Source organism: Mus musculus, chromosome 15, assembly GCF_000001635.26.
Source record: "Mus musculus strain C57BL/6J chromosome 15, GRCm38.p6 C57BL/6J".
Classification (NCBI taxonomy): Eukaryota; Metazoa; Chordata; class Mammalia; order Rodentia; family Muridae; genus Mus; species Mus musculus.
In genome coordinates this window covers 64,522,714-64,539,417 of record NC_000081.6, presented here as the reverse complement: position 1 = coordinate 64,539,417, position 16,704 = coordinate 64,522,714, and the positions used below count along the sequence as shown (strand labels likewise).

The following is a 16,704-nucleotide window of genomic DNA, read 5'->3' as shown; positions in this document are numbered from 1 at the left end:
TTCCTCTTTCTCCACATCCACGCCAGCATCTGCTGTCACCTGAATTTTTGATCTTAGCCATTCTGACTGGTGTGAGGTGGAATCTCAGGGTTGTTTTGATTTGCATTTCCCTGATGATTAAGGATGTTGAACATTTTTTCAGGTGTTTCTCTGCCATTCGGTATTCCTCAGGTGAGAATTCTTTGTTCAGTTCTGAGCCCCATTTTTTAATGGGGTTATTTGATTTTCTGAAGTCCACCTTCTTGAGTTCTTTATATATGTTGGATATTAGTCCCCTATCTGATTTAGGATAGGTAAAGATCCTTTCCCAATCTGTTGGTGGTCTTTTTGTCTTATTGATGGTGTCTTTTGCCTTGCAGAAACTTTGGAGTTTCATTAGGTCAAATGGGGACACACTTAACCAGAACTGCTTAGTTAAACATACTTCTTGCACTCTGTTTACTTATTTTTTTAAATTACTAAGCATCCTTTTTTATTGCTATATTTCTTTTTTTTTCAGAACTCATTATTTTTATTTTTTTATTTTTTTTTATTACGTATTTTCCTCAACTACATTTCTAATGCTATCCCAAAAGTCCCCCACACCTTCCCCCACACTCCCCTACCCACCCATTCCCATTTTTTGGCCCTGACGTTCCCCTGTACTGGGGCATATAAAGTTTGCCTGTCCAATGGGCCTCTCTTTCCAGTGATGGCTGACTAGGCCATCTTTTGATACATATGCAGCTAGAGTCAAGAGCTCCGGGGTACTTGTTAGTTCATAATGTTGCACCTACAGGGTTGCAGATCTCTTTAGCTCCTTGGATACTTTCTCTAGCTCCTCCATTGGGGGCCTTGTGATCCATCCAATAGTTGACTGTGAGCATCCACTTCTGTGTTTGCTAGGCCCCAGCCTAGTCTTACAAGAAAGAGCTATATCACGGTCCTTGCAACAAACGCTTGCTAGTGTATGCAATGGTGTCATCGTTTGGAGGCTGATTATGGGATGGATCCCTGGATGTGGCAGTCTCTAGATGGTCCATCCTTTTGTCTCAGCTCCAAACTTTGTCTCTGTAACTCCTTCCATGGGTGATTGTTTCCAATTCTAAGAAGGGGCAAAGTGTCCACACTTTGATCTTAATTCTTCAGTTTCATGTGTTTCTTGCACTCTATTTAAACCTAAACCTCATGTTAAGACCTTAATATGGGCTTGGACTATGAGGAGGTGTTTGGATCTTTTTATTTGTTTCTATTTCCAGTATGGCCACATTGAATAAATCTCCTTTCTCCTTACTACACTGTCACCTCCTTATTTCTGTTGAGGACATGTGGCTGAGCCTAGCTTGTGAGGGCTTCCAAGACCCAGCCTCTGACTCTAACAAGTCTAGTGACATTATCAGCACTATTGTTAGTGAGCAGCTATGAGAATGATCGAGGTCTGGAACTTTTCCTAGCTTATGACCTTACTGGAGTCTTAAAACTAAAGGCCCTACCTCTAAGTCAAGTCTGAAACCATCCATTCTTACCTGGCTAGTTATAGGGGATACAGAGGAAGTGGTTTTGTAATGATCACCACTGTTTATCACAAAATACCTAGTGTGTTTTGTTCTTTGTAGGTGCTCTCTCTCTCTCTCTGTGTGTGTGTGTGTGTGTGTGTGTGTGTGAGTGTGCACATTTACACATGTATGGGAAGGTACACATGTATGTACTTACATTTATAGACCAAAAGCTGACATGGGGGATTTCCAATCACTCTCCATCTTATTTTACTGAGATAGGATCACTCACTGAACTAGCCTAGAGTGACTGGCCTACTGTCTCCCATGCTGGGATTACAAGCACACCACCACGCCTAGTTTTTTTTCCCCCCTTGCTCAATTCAGTTCTCAAGCTTGTACATAAGAACATACTGACTAAGCCATCTCCATAGGTCCTTCTTTGACTCTTTGATACATAAACACCTCTCATAGCCTAATCCTAATACGTACACTGGTTTGAGCCTGCAGGCCACTTTGAGACTTGACTTGTAATATTGCACACCAAGATGCATTTCCTCTAAAGAAAGCAAAGAGGTCCAGTCCCCTGAGAGCAGCTAGACAAAGTGTGGATCTCTTCCAGATCTATAGCTATAATTAGGAAATGTCTCTGGAGAACCAAGAGCCAATGTCAGGCAGTATGGCGTGAGAGCTGGATGTGTATCCTAGCCCAACTACTTGCCATGGGTGTGGTCTTGGCACATCATTCACTTTCCTAAGTTTTAGATCTTTTTTGTTGCTTGTGTGCTGCTATTATACTTGGCTATTACACTATTCCACATCTGAGTAGGGTAGAAGTACAAATAATTGGCATGAAAATCATGCTAGTTCTATAAACAGTTCTTATGACAATTGTGTGCCTTATGCTAGCATTAGAAATTAGGAATTGTTTTCAAGTTTGATATGCATAAGAATTGTCTCAAGATAATGCAGATTCCTAGGCTGTGCCATTCTCAATTCAAGTAAAAAGAGTAAGATGAGATGAATCCCATCTGTCTCCACTTGGGTTTTACTGCTGAGAACTGACCCCAGGACCAAGGCAACTCTTATAAGGACGACATTTCATTGGGACTGGCTTACACCACTGTTCAGAGATTCAATTCATTATCATCAAGGTAGGAGCATGGCAATGTGCAGGCAGGCATGTCGCAGGAGGGGCTGAAAGATCAACATTTTCATCTGAAGGTCACTAAAAGACTGATATCCAGGCAGCTAGGAAGAGGGTATCAAAGCCCACACCCACAGTGACACACTTTCTCCAACAAAGCCGCACCTGCTTCAACGAGGCTACACCTCCCAAAAGTGCCACTCCTTATGCCAAGCTACCACGTTATCCAATCCACTTGGGACTATGAGAAGAGAGGGTTTAAACACAAACACGGGAAGGATGATTAGAGTATACAGGTTAAAGACCCCTGTTTAAGATAAGCTATAGACACATGGAGGCACATCTGAGCTGTATACACGCAGAGGCACAATCTAAGAGGTATACACATGAAGAAACAGAGGACACACTCATCAACAACTAGCGGAAACCATTTCTCATTCATAAGGCCACCAGAATATTAGAAAGAGTCCACAGAGACAATATAGTGCAAACTAGGTTTGAGGGAGAGGAAGGTTTTACCACATAGATATTTAGAGAAAGAGAAATCAGGGAGACAGAAGTTTATAGGAATTGCCACAGAGAGGAGAAAACTCTAGACAAGGAGATAAAAGGCTTATGGGAGGGACAGTATGAAGGCCATGGGAGATCAGGTTACAAGGGTCTTCAAGGGCAGCCCATGCTATTAGAAGACCTGAGCCTCATAGTTGGTTCTATGACACATAAAAATCACTGAGGCCCCAAACACAGACTGAGAGGCCATGGAATTCTCCAGCTCAAACTCTCCCCTCTTAAAGATGAAAAAATATGGTTCAGAAAATGCAGGTCGTTGGGCCAAGGGCACACAGAGTAAGATGGAAGGTCTCATCCTCTTGCCTTGCTTCATCCCACATGATCCCTGAAACTCTGAAAGTAGAGATTTATAGACCCTGGAGATCAGAAGCAGAGAAAACCCCCCAACTCCATTGCCCTTTCAATCCCAACATTATGCTGGGTCATAAGAAGGGCTAGGAAAAACAGTTACCCCAGTGATTTATGATGCAGGAATAGAGACCACCTATTGTGCCCAGGCCTGAAGCACATTCCACTTCAGGCTTGAAAATAACACTGAGTGTCTCTGGTCTGCTGGCCATATGCTAGCATAGACTTGGGCCTTCATGTCAGGACACAGTAGCCCATACAGTCCTAGGTTCACATGGTCTTGTTTGTGAGGAACCAGAGCTCCAGGCTGATCATGAAAAAGACACAATTTATTTTTTGGCTCTTGCATCTGGAAAGGAATGAATCCCAGATTGTGATGTTGGCATGGAGGCATGGAGGCTGAGCTCTTGCCTGAGACACCAAGGGCAGCTGCAGACCCTGCAGAGGGTCACAGAACAATCAAGCATGACTCACTGTGCCCTAGTTTGGGGGCTTCAACTTACAGATGGTATCCATTTCGTAAGCCCAGCTGACCAGAGGTCACAGGAAGTCACAGTCAAACAGAGCCCTAGAGGACATCTTGGCCATCTCTCCTTTAAAATGAGTCAGAAAGAAGGAAAAATAAGTCACATGAGGTCATAGTCAGGGAACTGGCAGGACCAAGTCCCTCAAATCTCAAGGGCGGTTCTTCTTCCACTGAAGCCCTTCATCTCCCTCAAGCAAGAGTGGAAGGTTACAGGTCCATCACTTGTTATCTGAAAGGCAATTCAAGATCTTCTTCCTGTGTACCGTCCAGGATACAATAATCCTTCTAACCAAGGCAATTTTCCTTTTACCTGGGACAGAGTTTGGCTGACTTCCAGGTTTGGATATAATCAGCTATTGCCAGTTCAGAATGTGTTCAATGTGGATAAAATGGCTGAAATAGCATCTCATAACCTTGGGGAGCCCAGAAGGCAGAGAGCTAGGGGGGAGAAAGAATAGAAAGAAATGATAAAAAGAGATCTCCACATCAGTGAAGCAGGATCTTGGTTCTTCTGGGTGGCTTAAGGGACCTGAAAGAGTTGGAAAGTAGAAAGGCCAGTGAAGGTGGTCTGGTCAAACTTCACACCTGACAAGGCCATCCCTGTATGGAGGAGGGCATTGCCATGGATACCAGAATCAGGAGAGATGGTTAGCAGATAGGCGGGGTTATGTTAATAGCCTCACCATGCTCCCACTGACTTAGCTACCACAGTAGAGTCCTGGCAGTTATACCATCTTCCACTCGGCTATTAAAGACAAAAATGCCAAGGCCCAGGTCCCATAAAGCTACGGAGGCTGCAAGCTTCAAACTTCTGTGCTTTCCTAAGCTTTTATGAAAAAGCACTGAACAACAGCAGCAGGAGAAAAATGCACTCCCTAGAAGGAGACTCACCTAGAAGCAGATGTGAAACAGGCAGAGGAAGACAGGAAGATAACTTCGAGGATGGTAGAGCCAGAGGCAGAAAGCTGTTAACAACTGAAAATGTCTCAGGGAGAGGTGATTCGTTTTATTCGGCAGCTCTTTGGTGTTCTCGCAGTACACAGGCTGGGTGATGGATTTGACAGCCCCGGCACATTTGCAGCATGAGTAGCAAATTCAGTCACTTCACAGAAAATCCAAAACCCAAGTTCTTTGTCCATGGGGTCCTTAGGCACTTGACCTTTTGTTCCTGCCCCCACCATGGCTCCCTCAACCTCTTACTCTTCTCCAGCTCTCCCCAGCCCACTGAAAAAGCCGTTCTCGTAAGAGAATATTGAGCATTTTTCTTAGCTCTCTTTGTGTAGCCCACACTCACGTGCACACACGGATGCACACACACACACACACACACACACACACACACACACACACCAAAACATGCAGGCAGGCAGGTTCTCTGCTCCTTTATGATTAGACTGATCTGACACTGTATCTGATCATAGGAAACCAGGAGTGAGTCTGACACAGCACATTCCTAAATGGATCCTCCTTACCCTTCCATACAACTGTGAGTGAACTTTAACCTTCAAAAAAGAGGTCACTCTGCACACATCATTTCCTCTTGCTGTACCGCAGACTCCAGGTCTGTAAACTAGAACCTCTTTGGAGATGACCTCATTTGTGAGAGCTATCCTTGAAGCAGCCCCTTTGAGGGTTGAGGCATGAGGCTAGTAAGGGCCAATGGTTCATCACACAGCATCTTTTCCATTTCCCCATTCCATCTCCCAGAGCACAGGGCAGACTCATCAGGCATATTTGCACCATCCAGAGCCCATCAAGCCCCCAAGAGACCAGCTCTGTTAGCTGAGTCATATCTTAGTTGACAGATGCTTTTTTAGTCCCTCAGAGTACTGGAGCAGAGGCCCAAGGGGAAATTTCTGCAAGCCCCTAATGGAAGAAGGCCTCACCTCCATGACCTTTTCTGAACAGGAAGTACACTGTGGCCTGGATATACCTCTCCTCTACCCCCTAAGGTTCCAGCAGCCACTCCCAGAACAAATCCCTGCCCATGGGATTCGGGGCTCATGCACAGGCCTGAGCGCTGGCAGAGAAGGAGTTGTCCCCAGCCAGGGATGGATTTTCATTACCAGCCCACCCAAGTGTTACTTGGCTGCTGGTGCCTCTGAGCTTTTCAGGAGTGAAAATGAGAGAGGGGGCAGAGGAAGTTCTGGCAGGCTTAGGAACCCTCCTATTTTGTTCAAGGACATAGAAGTGGATCCAGCATGACTTTGGGTTTGAAAATGAATTGCCAGCACAGAGCAGATTCCTGATGCATGTGCCCCAGATGTTTCTAGACTATTTGTTTGTGTTAATGGAAAATGGCTGCGTTAATAACCCTTATAAGTATTCCTACAGGGAGTTTGTGTCTACATGCCTCACATTTGCTGTGGGTTTAGGAGGTAAGGAAAGGATATCAGACACAGGGAACAGGCCAGGAAATGACCTTGTCCAAGTGACAGCTAGTGACAAAAGCCAGAGCCAACACTTTTTTCTTACCTGCTTTGTCCAACCATTGAATATTCACAGGGCACCAAAGCTCTTTTTTATCATTATCTCATTTAAACCCTATGACAAAGAAGAGACTAACCTCAGAGAAAGCAGCGAATGTCCTGCCCAGCCAGCCACATACCCGGTAACAGAAGAGCACAAATAGAACACGGAATTTCAGACTCCAGATCAAAAGCCTCTTCATATCGCTACTCATCATGGAAATGACAAGCACATACAAGGACCACAAGGGACCTTGGGAGGGTCACTAATGCAAGCATCTGCTTTGTGTCAACACCTCCCTTTCAAGCCTTAAAATGGACCAAATGCCAAGTCAGTCACTGACATACATAAGAAGCACCATGTCCTGGCCTGCAAGAAAAAGACAATCTTCAACATCTCCAATTCCCAGCCTCTCCTGGAGGGTGAGTAACTGTGCTGTGACTAAGCCTGTGCTCGGGGAAGCAAGAAGAATGTTGATGCAGCCAGGGCCAGGGCCAACTGCACACAAGTAAATGACCTAGGTTCTCTGTCTTTGTTTTCTAGTTCTCAGCCAGGACCAGAAGCATTGTAAGGACAGCTTTAACAATGCCCTGGACACAGAATTGACTCTCAGTGAATGATAATGAGTCCTGGGTACCTATAGAGTAGTTGGTCAACTACTCTATAGAAGTGAATATACCTCTCACACTCTACGAGACTGAGACTCAGCAGTAACCAAGTTTAAATATGATGGTCACATAACGACCACTTATTGGTATGTTTGTAGAACTTGAATTTGGTCACTTTGTCTTATAGAAATATGCAAATGACAGAGAAGTTATAGCTTGAGTGCTAGATGGGATCTAGCCAAATCATAAGTTCAGAACATGCATCAAGCATGATGAGATCCAAACAATTGCCTGGGACTAATGACTGCATGCCAGGTCTGCCACATGCTGAGCTGGTAGGCATACATGCACACATACATGTATAATACACACATATACACATATATACACACACATATATATACACACATAGATAGATGTGAGAGAGAGAGATAGGATAAGATAGACAGGCAGACAAACTAACAGAAAGAGACAAACAAACAAACAGGACAGGGAAAAAATATAAACTCAGGACTTGTATGAGATGAGCTATAATTCTGGCTTAGTGCTTGTGTGATCTCGAGCAAGTGGCTCTTCTCAAAATCTCTAGAGAAGAGGGAAATGAGCCCCACTTCACATGAGTATTTCTATCAGATAAAATGCCTACAGCACTTTAGATGCTCTCAGGTACTGAGAATGGCCATAGAGAATGAACACTTTTGAGGGCAGATGTTGTACATGTATTAAAATACTTTAATTTTTATTAATATCTGATGAGAAAATCCAGCAAGATGAGACCCATCAAGAAAGTAGCAGACAGCAGTGTTGAGACCTCAGGAGAAGAGAGAAGCATTCACTTGGAACAGGGCTGGCAAGAGATGGGAGTAAGCCGAAGAGAAGAGACCACAATTCCCTTGAAGAGCCAGAGAAGATCAGATCTGTGTGGCTAGAGCAGAGTGGGAGATGTTGGTGGGGCCTCACTGAGTCTAGAGAAGCAGGGCTAGGTCATAAAGAGCCTTCAAGGTAGACTAAGAAGACAATATGTCATAATAAGGCCAGCACAAGATCATCCAAGTGTCCTAAACAAAGAATAGAAGAATTAACATTTGGAATGAGTACTCCGACTTTAGTTTAGAGGATTGAAAGAGAGAGATACACAGATACACAAGATTCAGATCAGTAAGGTAATTGATACAAAGAAATCAACACTTTTTAATGACTACTAACAAATGGGCACCAGCCAAATTGAATAAAAGAGAGTCCAGAATGCTAAGCTGCTGTGTGGCAGGGAAAACAATCATAGTAGAGTTGTTAATGGAGACAATGGCTCTTAATCAGTTCACAAAGACTTACTTCTACACTAAGACTACACTGGCTCTTTGTGTACGTGCGTGCATGTGTGCATGCGTGTGTGTGTGTGTGTGTGTGTGTGTGTGTGTGTGAAATTTTAATTCTTCTTGATTCTTTATTTTGCATTCTCTGCAAACATCAACCCTCCTCCTAGCTCTTTTTAAACTTCCTCCTGTACCTTGACATTTCCTTGCAAGGACTCCAGATTCTCTTAGCAGGCAACAGTGACCCCCAGGGAGATCTCAGGTTTGAGTGTCCTGTTTGCTAATTTGCAAACTAAAAGTAATCAAAGCAGAGAATCATTCATTCATTCATTCATTCATTCATTTGTGTTTTCCTACAAAGGTATAATGTATGCAGTATTCATCCTTAATTCCTTATATTTAACACTCTTTTTGCAACCTGGTATAAAATTGGCCTAATGTGTGTGTGTGTATGTGCATATATATATATATGTGTGTGTGTGTGTGTGTGTGTGTGTGTGTGTGTGTGTATGTGTGTGTATGTATATATGTGTGTGTATATATGTATATATACACATATATACATACATATACGTATAAATACATGTGTGTATATATACATGGATATATGTACACACGTATGTGTATATATGTATATGTCTGTGTATGTATGTGTGTGGATATATATATAAAACTTTTCAATTGCTATAATAATATGCCATAACCAAGGTAACTTATAAAAGAAATATTTAATTGGGCTTATGGTTTCAGCCACAGTATGGTGTTTTCTGTAATTTGTGGGGGTTTTCTCCCATTCTCCTCCTTGTGAAATAATAATTCTGAGAGTTAAATATACTTACAAACACCTTGGCCATAAGCTTTGGGTTGTTCTCTGACTAGCTCATAACTTAATCACTTAGTTATTTTACTATTTGAACACCACATGGAAGTTACCTTTGCTCAATTTTCATGTGTCTGTTCTCTTCCAGAGTTCCTAGGGCAATCCTCCTGCACCTGTTTCACAGAATCCTCTCTGTCTTTCTGTCTGTCTCTGTGTTCTCTCTCTCTCTCTCTCTCTCTCTCTCTCTCTCTCTCTCTCTCTCTCTCTCTCTCCCAAATTTCCTACCTCCTAATCCTGCCTCAGTTCATTGGCCAAAGGCTTAATTGACAGATAAATGCTTTTATACAGTGCACAAGAGATTATCTCTATAGGCAGCTGAGAGCTCACATCTTACTCCATAATCATTAAGCAGAGTCTGAGCACTGGAAATCACTCAAGTCTTTTGAAACTTCAAAGCCCGCCCTTAGTCACAACTCTTCCAAAAAGGCCACACCTCTTAATCTTTCCCAAACAGTTCCACCAACTAAGCTTTAAACATTCAAATACATGAATCTATGTTGGACATTCTCTCAAGCCATTATGAAAGCCAAGTTTCTTTCATTTTTATTCAATAGTAATGTATTGAACACCAATATATATCAAATACTGTGCTGGGCCGGGCGTGGTAGCACACGCCTTTAATCCCAGCACTCAGGAGGCAGAGGCAGGAAGATTTCTGAGTTCGGGGCCAGCCTGGTCTACAAAGTAAGTTCCAGGACAGCCAGGGCTATACAGAGAAACACTGTCTTGAAAATAAAATACGCGGCAGGCTACCCGGGCCTGACCTGGGGCACAAGCCCCTTCCGCTCCACTCAAGACCCAGGGTACCTTGCCAGCGGACTCGCCCGACACCCACAAGGGCCCACACAGGATTCCCCATGGGATCCTAAGACCTCTGGTGAGTGGAACACAGCGCCTGCCCCAATCCAATCTCGCGGAACCTGAGACCACAGGAAATAGGGAAGCAGACTACCCGGGGGGGGGGGGGGGCTGACCTGGGGCACAAGCCCCTTCCGCTCCACTTGAGCCCCAGGGTACCTTGCCCAACACCCGCAAGGGCCCACACAGGATTCCCCACGGGATCCTAAGACCTCTGGTGAGTAGAACACAGCGCCTGCCCCAATCCAATCGCGAGGAACCTGAGACTGCGGGAAATAGGGAAGCAGACTACCCGGGCTTGACCTGGGGCACAAACCCCTTCAGCTCCACTCGAGCCCCAGGGTACCTTGCCAGCGGAGTCGCCTGACACCTGCAAGGGCCCACACAGGATTCCCCACGGGATCCTAAGACCACTACTAAGTGGAACACAACTTCTGCCAGGAGTCTGGTTCGAACACCAGATATCTGGGTACCTTCCCTGCAAGAAGAGAGCTTGCCTGCAGAGAATACTCTGCCCACTGAAACTAAGGAGAGAACTACCCTCCCAGGTCTGCTTATAGAGGCTAACAGAGTCACCTGAAGAGCAAGCTCTTAACAGTGACAACTATAACAGCTAGCTTCAGAGATTACCAGATGGCGAAAGGCAAACGTAAGAATCCTACTAACAGAAATCAAGACCACTCACCATCATCAGAACTCAGCACTACCACCCCACCTAGTCCTGGGCACCCCAGCACAACTGAAAATCTAGACCCAGATTTAAAAACATTTCTCATGATGATGATAGAGGACATCAAGAAGGACTTTCATAAGTCACTTAAAGAATTACAGGAGAGCACTGCTAAAGAGTTACAGGCCCTTAAAGAAAAGCAGGAAAACACAACCAAACAGGTAGAAGTCGTTAAAGAAAAACAGGAAAACACATCCAAACAGGTGATGGAAATGAACAAAACCATACTAGAACTAAAAGGGGAAGTAGACACAATAAAGAAAACCCAAAGCGAGGCAACGCTGGAGATAGAAACCCTAGGAAAGAGATCTGGAACCATAGATGCGAGCATCAGCAACAGAATACAAGAAATGGAAGAGAGAATCTCAGGTGCAGAAGATTCCATAGAGAACATCGAAACAACAGTCAAAGAAAATACAAAATGCAAAAGGATCCTAACTCAAAACATCCAGGAAATCCAGGACACAATGAGAAGACCAAACCTACGAATAATAGGAATTGATGAGAATGAAGATTTTCAACTTAAAGGGCCAGCTAATATCTTCAACAAAATAATTGAAGAAAACTTCCCAAACATAAAGAAAGAGATGCCCATGATCATACAAGAAGCCTACAGAACTCCAAATAGACTGGACCAGAAAAGAAATTCCTCCCGACACATAATAATCAGAACAACAAATGCACTAAATAAAGATAGAATATTAAAAGCAGTAAGGGAGAAAGGTCAAGTAACATATAAAGGAAGGCCTATCAGAATTACACCAGACTTTTCCCCAGAGACTATGAAAGCCAGAAGAGCCTGGACAGATGTTATACAGACACTAAGAGAACACAAATGCCAGCCCAGGCTACTATACCCTGCCAAACTCTCAATTACCATAGATGGAGAAACCAAAGTATTCCACGACAAAACCAAATTCACACAACATCTTTCCATGAATCCAGCCCTTCAAAGGATAATAACAGAAAAGAAGCAATACAAGGACGGAAATCACGCCCTAGAACAAGCAAGAAAGTAATCCCTCAACAAACCAAAAAGAAGACAGCCACAAGAACAGAATGCCAACCCTAACAACAAAAATAAAAAGAAGCAACAATTACTTTTCCTTAATATCTCTTAATATCAATGGACTCAATTCCCCAATAAAAAGACATAGACTAACAGACTGGCTACACAAACAGGACCCAACATTCTGCTGCTTACAGGAAACCCATCTCAGGGAAAAAGACAGACACTACCTCAAAGTGAAAGGCTGGAAAACAATTTTCCAAGCAAATGGTCTGAAGAAACAAGCTGGAGTAGCCATTCTAATATCGGATAAAATCGACTTCCAACCCAAAGTTATCAAAAAAAGACAAGGAGGGACACTTCATACTCATCAAAGGTAAAATCCACCAAGAGGAACTCTCAATTCTGAATATCTACGCTCCAAATGCAAGGGCAGCCACATTCATTAAAGATACTTTAGTAAAGCTCAAAGCACACATTGCACCTCACACAATAATAGTGGGAGACTTCAACACACCACTTTCATCAATGGACAGATCGTGGAAACAGAAACTAAACAGGGACACAGTGAAACTAACAGAAGTTATGAAACAAATGGACCTGACAGATATCTACAGAATATTTTATCCTAAAACAAAAGGATATACCTTCTTCTCAGCACCTCATGGTACCTTCTCCAAAATTGACCATATAATTGGTCACAAACAGATACAAAAATATTGAAATTGTCCCATGTATCCTATCAGACCAATATGGCCTAAGACTGATCTTTAATAACAACATAAATAATGGAAAGCCAACATTCACGTGGAAACTGAACAACACTCTCCTCAATGACAACTTGGTCAAGGAAGGAATAAAGAAAGAAATTAAAGACTTTTTAGAGTTTAATGAAAATGAAGCCACAACGTACCCAAAACTATGGGACACAATGAAAGCATTTCTAAAAGAAAAACTCATAGCTCTGAGTGCCTCCAATAAGAAACGGGAGAGAGCACATACTAGCAGCTGGACAACACATCTAAAAGCTCTAGAAAAAAAGGAAGCAAATTCACCCAAGAGGAGTAGACGGCAGGAAATAATCAAACTCAGGGGTGAAATCAACCAAGTGGAAACAAGAAGAACTATTCAAAGAGTTAACCAAACGAGGAGTTGGTTCTTTGAGAAAATCAACAAGATAGATAAACCCTTAGCTAGACTCACTAGAGGACACAGGGACAAAATCCTAATTAACAAAATCAGAAATGAAAAGGGAGACATAACAACAGATCCTGAAGAAATCCAAAACACCATCAGATCCTTCTACAAAAGGCTATACTCAACAAAACTGGAAAACCTAGACGAAATGGACAAATTTCTGGACAGATACCAGGTACCAAAGTTGAATCAGGATCAAGTTGACCTTCTAAACAGTCCCATATCCCCTAAAGAAATAGACGCAGTTATTAATAGTCTCCCAGCCAAAAAAAGCCCAGGACCAGACGGGTTTAGTGCAGAGTTCTATCAGACCTTCAAAGAAGATCTAATTCCAGTTCTGCACAAACTATTTCACAAAATAGAAGTAGATGGTACTCTACCCAACTCATTTTATGAAGCCACTATTACTCTGATACCTAAACCACAGAAAGACCCAACAAAGATAGAGAACTTCAGACCAATTTCTCTTATGAATATCGATGCAAAAATCCTCAATAAAATTCTCGCTAACCGAATCCAAGAACACATTAAACCAATCATCCATCCTGACCAAGTAGGTTTTATTCCAGGGATGCAGGGATGGTTTAATATACGAAAATCCATCAATGTAATCCAGTATATAAACAAACTCAAAGACAAAAACCACATGATCATCTCGTTAGATGCAGAAAAAGCATTTGACAAGATCCAACACCGATTCATGATAAAAGTCTTGGAAAGATCAGGAATTCAAGGCCCATACATAAACATGCTAAAAGCAATCTACAGCAAACCAGTAGCAAACATCAAAGTAAATGGAGAGAAGCTGGAAGCAATCCCACTAAAATCAGGGACTAGACAAGGCTGCCCACTTTCTCCCTACCTTTTCAACATAGTACTTGAAGTATTAGCCAGAGCAATTCGACAACAAAAGGAGATCAAGGGGATACAAATTGGAAAAGAGGAAGTCAAAATATCACTTTTTGCAGATGATATGATAGTATATATAAGTGACCCTAAAAATTCCACCAGAGAACTCCTAAACCTGATAAACAGCTTCGGTGAAGTAGCTGGATATAAAATTAACTCAAACAAGTCAATGGCCTTTCTCTACACAAAGAATAAACAGGCTGAGAAAGAATTTAGGGAAACAACACCCTTCTCAATAGTCACAAATAATATAAAATATCTTGGCGTGACTCTAACTAAGGAAGTGAAAGATCTGTATGATAAAAACTTCAAGTCTCTGAAGAAAGAAATTAAAGAAGATCTCGGAAGATGGAAAGATCTCCCATGCTCATGGATTGGCAGGATCAACATTGTAAAAATGGCTATCTTGCCAAAAGCAATCTACAGATTCAATGCAATCCCCATCAAAATTCCAACTCAATTCTTCAACGAATTAGAAGGAGCAATTTGCAAATTCATCTGGAATAACAAAAAACCTAGGATAGCAAAAAGTCTTCTCAAGGATAAAAGAACCTCTGGTGGAATCACCATGCCTGACCTAAAGCTTTACTACAGAGCAATTGTGATAAAAACTGCATGGTACTGGTATAGAGACAGACAAGTAGACCAATGGAATAGAATTGAAGACCCAGAAATGAACCCACACACCTATGGTCACTTGATCTTCGACAAAGGAGCTAAAACCATCCAGTGGAAGAAAGACAGCATTTTCAACAATTGGTGCTGGCACAACTGGTTGTTATCATGTAGAAGAATACAAATCAATCCATACTTATCTCCTTGTACTAAGGTCAAATCTAAGTGGATCAAGGAACTTCACATAAAACCAGAGACACTGAATCTTATAGAGGAGAAAGTGGGGAAAAGCCTTGAAGATATGGGCACAGGGGAAAAATTCCTGAACAGAACAGCAATGGCTTGTGCTGTAAGATCGAGAATTGACAAATGGGACCTAATGAAACTCCAAAGTTTCTGCAAGGCAAAAGACACTGTCAATAAGACAAAAAAAAAAAAAAACACCAACAGATTGGGAAAGGATCTTTACCTATCCTAAATCAGATAGGGGACTAATATCCAACATATATAAAGAACTCAAGAAGGTGGACTTCAGAAAATCAAATAACCCCATTAAAAAATGGGGCTCAGAACTGAACAATGAATTCTCACCTGAGGAATACCGAATGGCAGAGAAGCACCTGAAAAAATGTTCAACATCCTTAATCATCAGGGAAATGCAAATCAAAACAACCCTGAGATTCCACCTCACACCAGTCAGAATGGCTAAGATCAAAAATTCAGGTGACAGCAGATGCTGGCGTGGATGTGGAGAAAGAGGAACACTCCTCCATTGTTGGTGGGAGTGCAGGCTTGTACAACCACTCTGGAAATCAGTCTGGCGGTTCCTCAGAAAATTGGACATAATACTACCGGAGGATCCAGCAATACCTCTCCTGGGCATATATCCAGAAGATGCCCCAACTGGTAAGAAGGACACATGCTCCACTGTGTTCATAGCAGCCTTATTTATAATAGCCAAAAGCTGGAAAGAACCCAGATGCCCCTCAACAGAGGAATGGATACAGAAAATGTGGTACATCTACACAATGGAGTACTACTCCGCTATTAAAAAGAATGAATTTATGAAATTCCTAGCCCAATGGATGGACCTGGAGGGCATCATCCTGAGTGAGGCAACACATTCACAAAGGAACTCACACAATATGTACTCACTGATAAGTGGATATTAGCCCCAAACCTAGGATACCCAAGATATAAGATACAATTTCCTAAACACATGAAACTCAAGAAGAATGAAGACTGAAGTGTGGACACTATGCCCCTCCTTAGAATTGGGAACAAAACACCCATGGAAGGAGTTACAGAGACAAAGTTTGGAGCTGAGACGAAAGGATGGACCATGTAGAGACTGCCATATCCAGGGATCCACCCCATAATCAGCATCCAAACGCTGACACCATTGCATACACTAGCAAGATTTTATCGAAAGGACCCAGATATATATACATATATATGGAAATTAAGGCACAGAAAAGTAATGCCTAACAGTGTACCATTAGTAAAGAAATAAAGGGTTTCAGTGCCCACATGTGCTACAGGAATAAACAGTATACAAGTTTTGATGGTTAATATTGTCATTTCTATGGAATTTTGAATAATGTAGGCGATAAACATCTAGGCATGTGACAGAGTTTCCAGAGGTTTAACTGAGATGGAAAGACTTGGCCTCAGTATGGGTGTGTCACCATCCCTGGGCTGAGGGCCAAAATGAAGGGAGGAAGGAAAAAGAGAGAAAGGAGAAAGAGAGAGGGGCGGGAGATAGAGAGATTTGATATTGTATGGGCATTCATCTCTCTCTTCTTACATCCTGTAGGTGCACTGAGACCAGGTCCTTCATACTCCTGTTACCATGACTTCCCCATAACAAGGATCTCTCAAACAGTAAGCCAAAATAAACTCCACTTCTTTGTGTTGGTTTTGACAGGTATTTTGTTCCAGCGACAAGAGAAGTAGCTAGCCCAAGAGTCAACCAGATGTCAACAGCCACAGTTGAACAAAGTGGGGAAACCAGGGAAGATGAGAATCTCAGATAGGGACCAGAAAGTGC

The 16,704-nt window shown here is 42.5% G+C and overlaps 1 long non-coding RNA gene across 1 annotated transcript in view; it reads right to left on the bottom strand.

Annotated features, from left to right (window-relative positions):
* Gm30632 overlaps positions 1 to 5,414 on the bottom strand; it is a 38,815-nt gene extending 33,401 nt beyond the window's left edge. The window contains exon 1 of the long non-coding RNA XR_384144.3: positions 4,958 to 5,414. This is a non-coding gene — a long non-coding RNA (predicted gene, 30632). The remainder of the gene's footprint in view (positions 1 to 4,957) is intronic.
* Between the last annotated feature and the right edge of the window lie 11,290 nt (positions 5,415 to 16,704).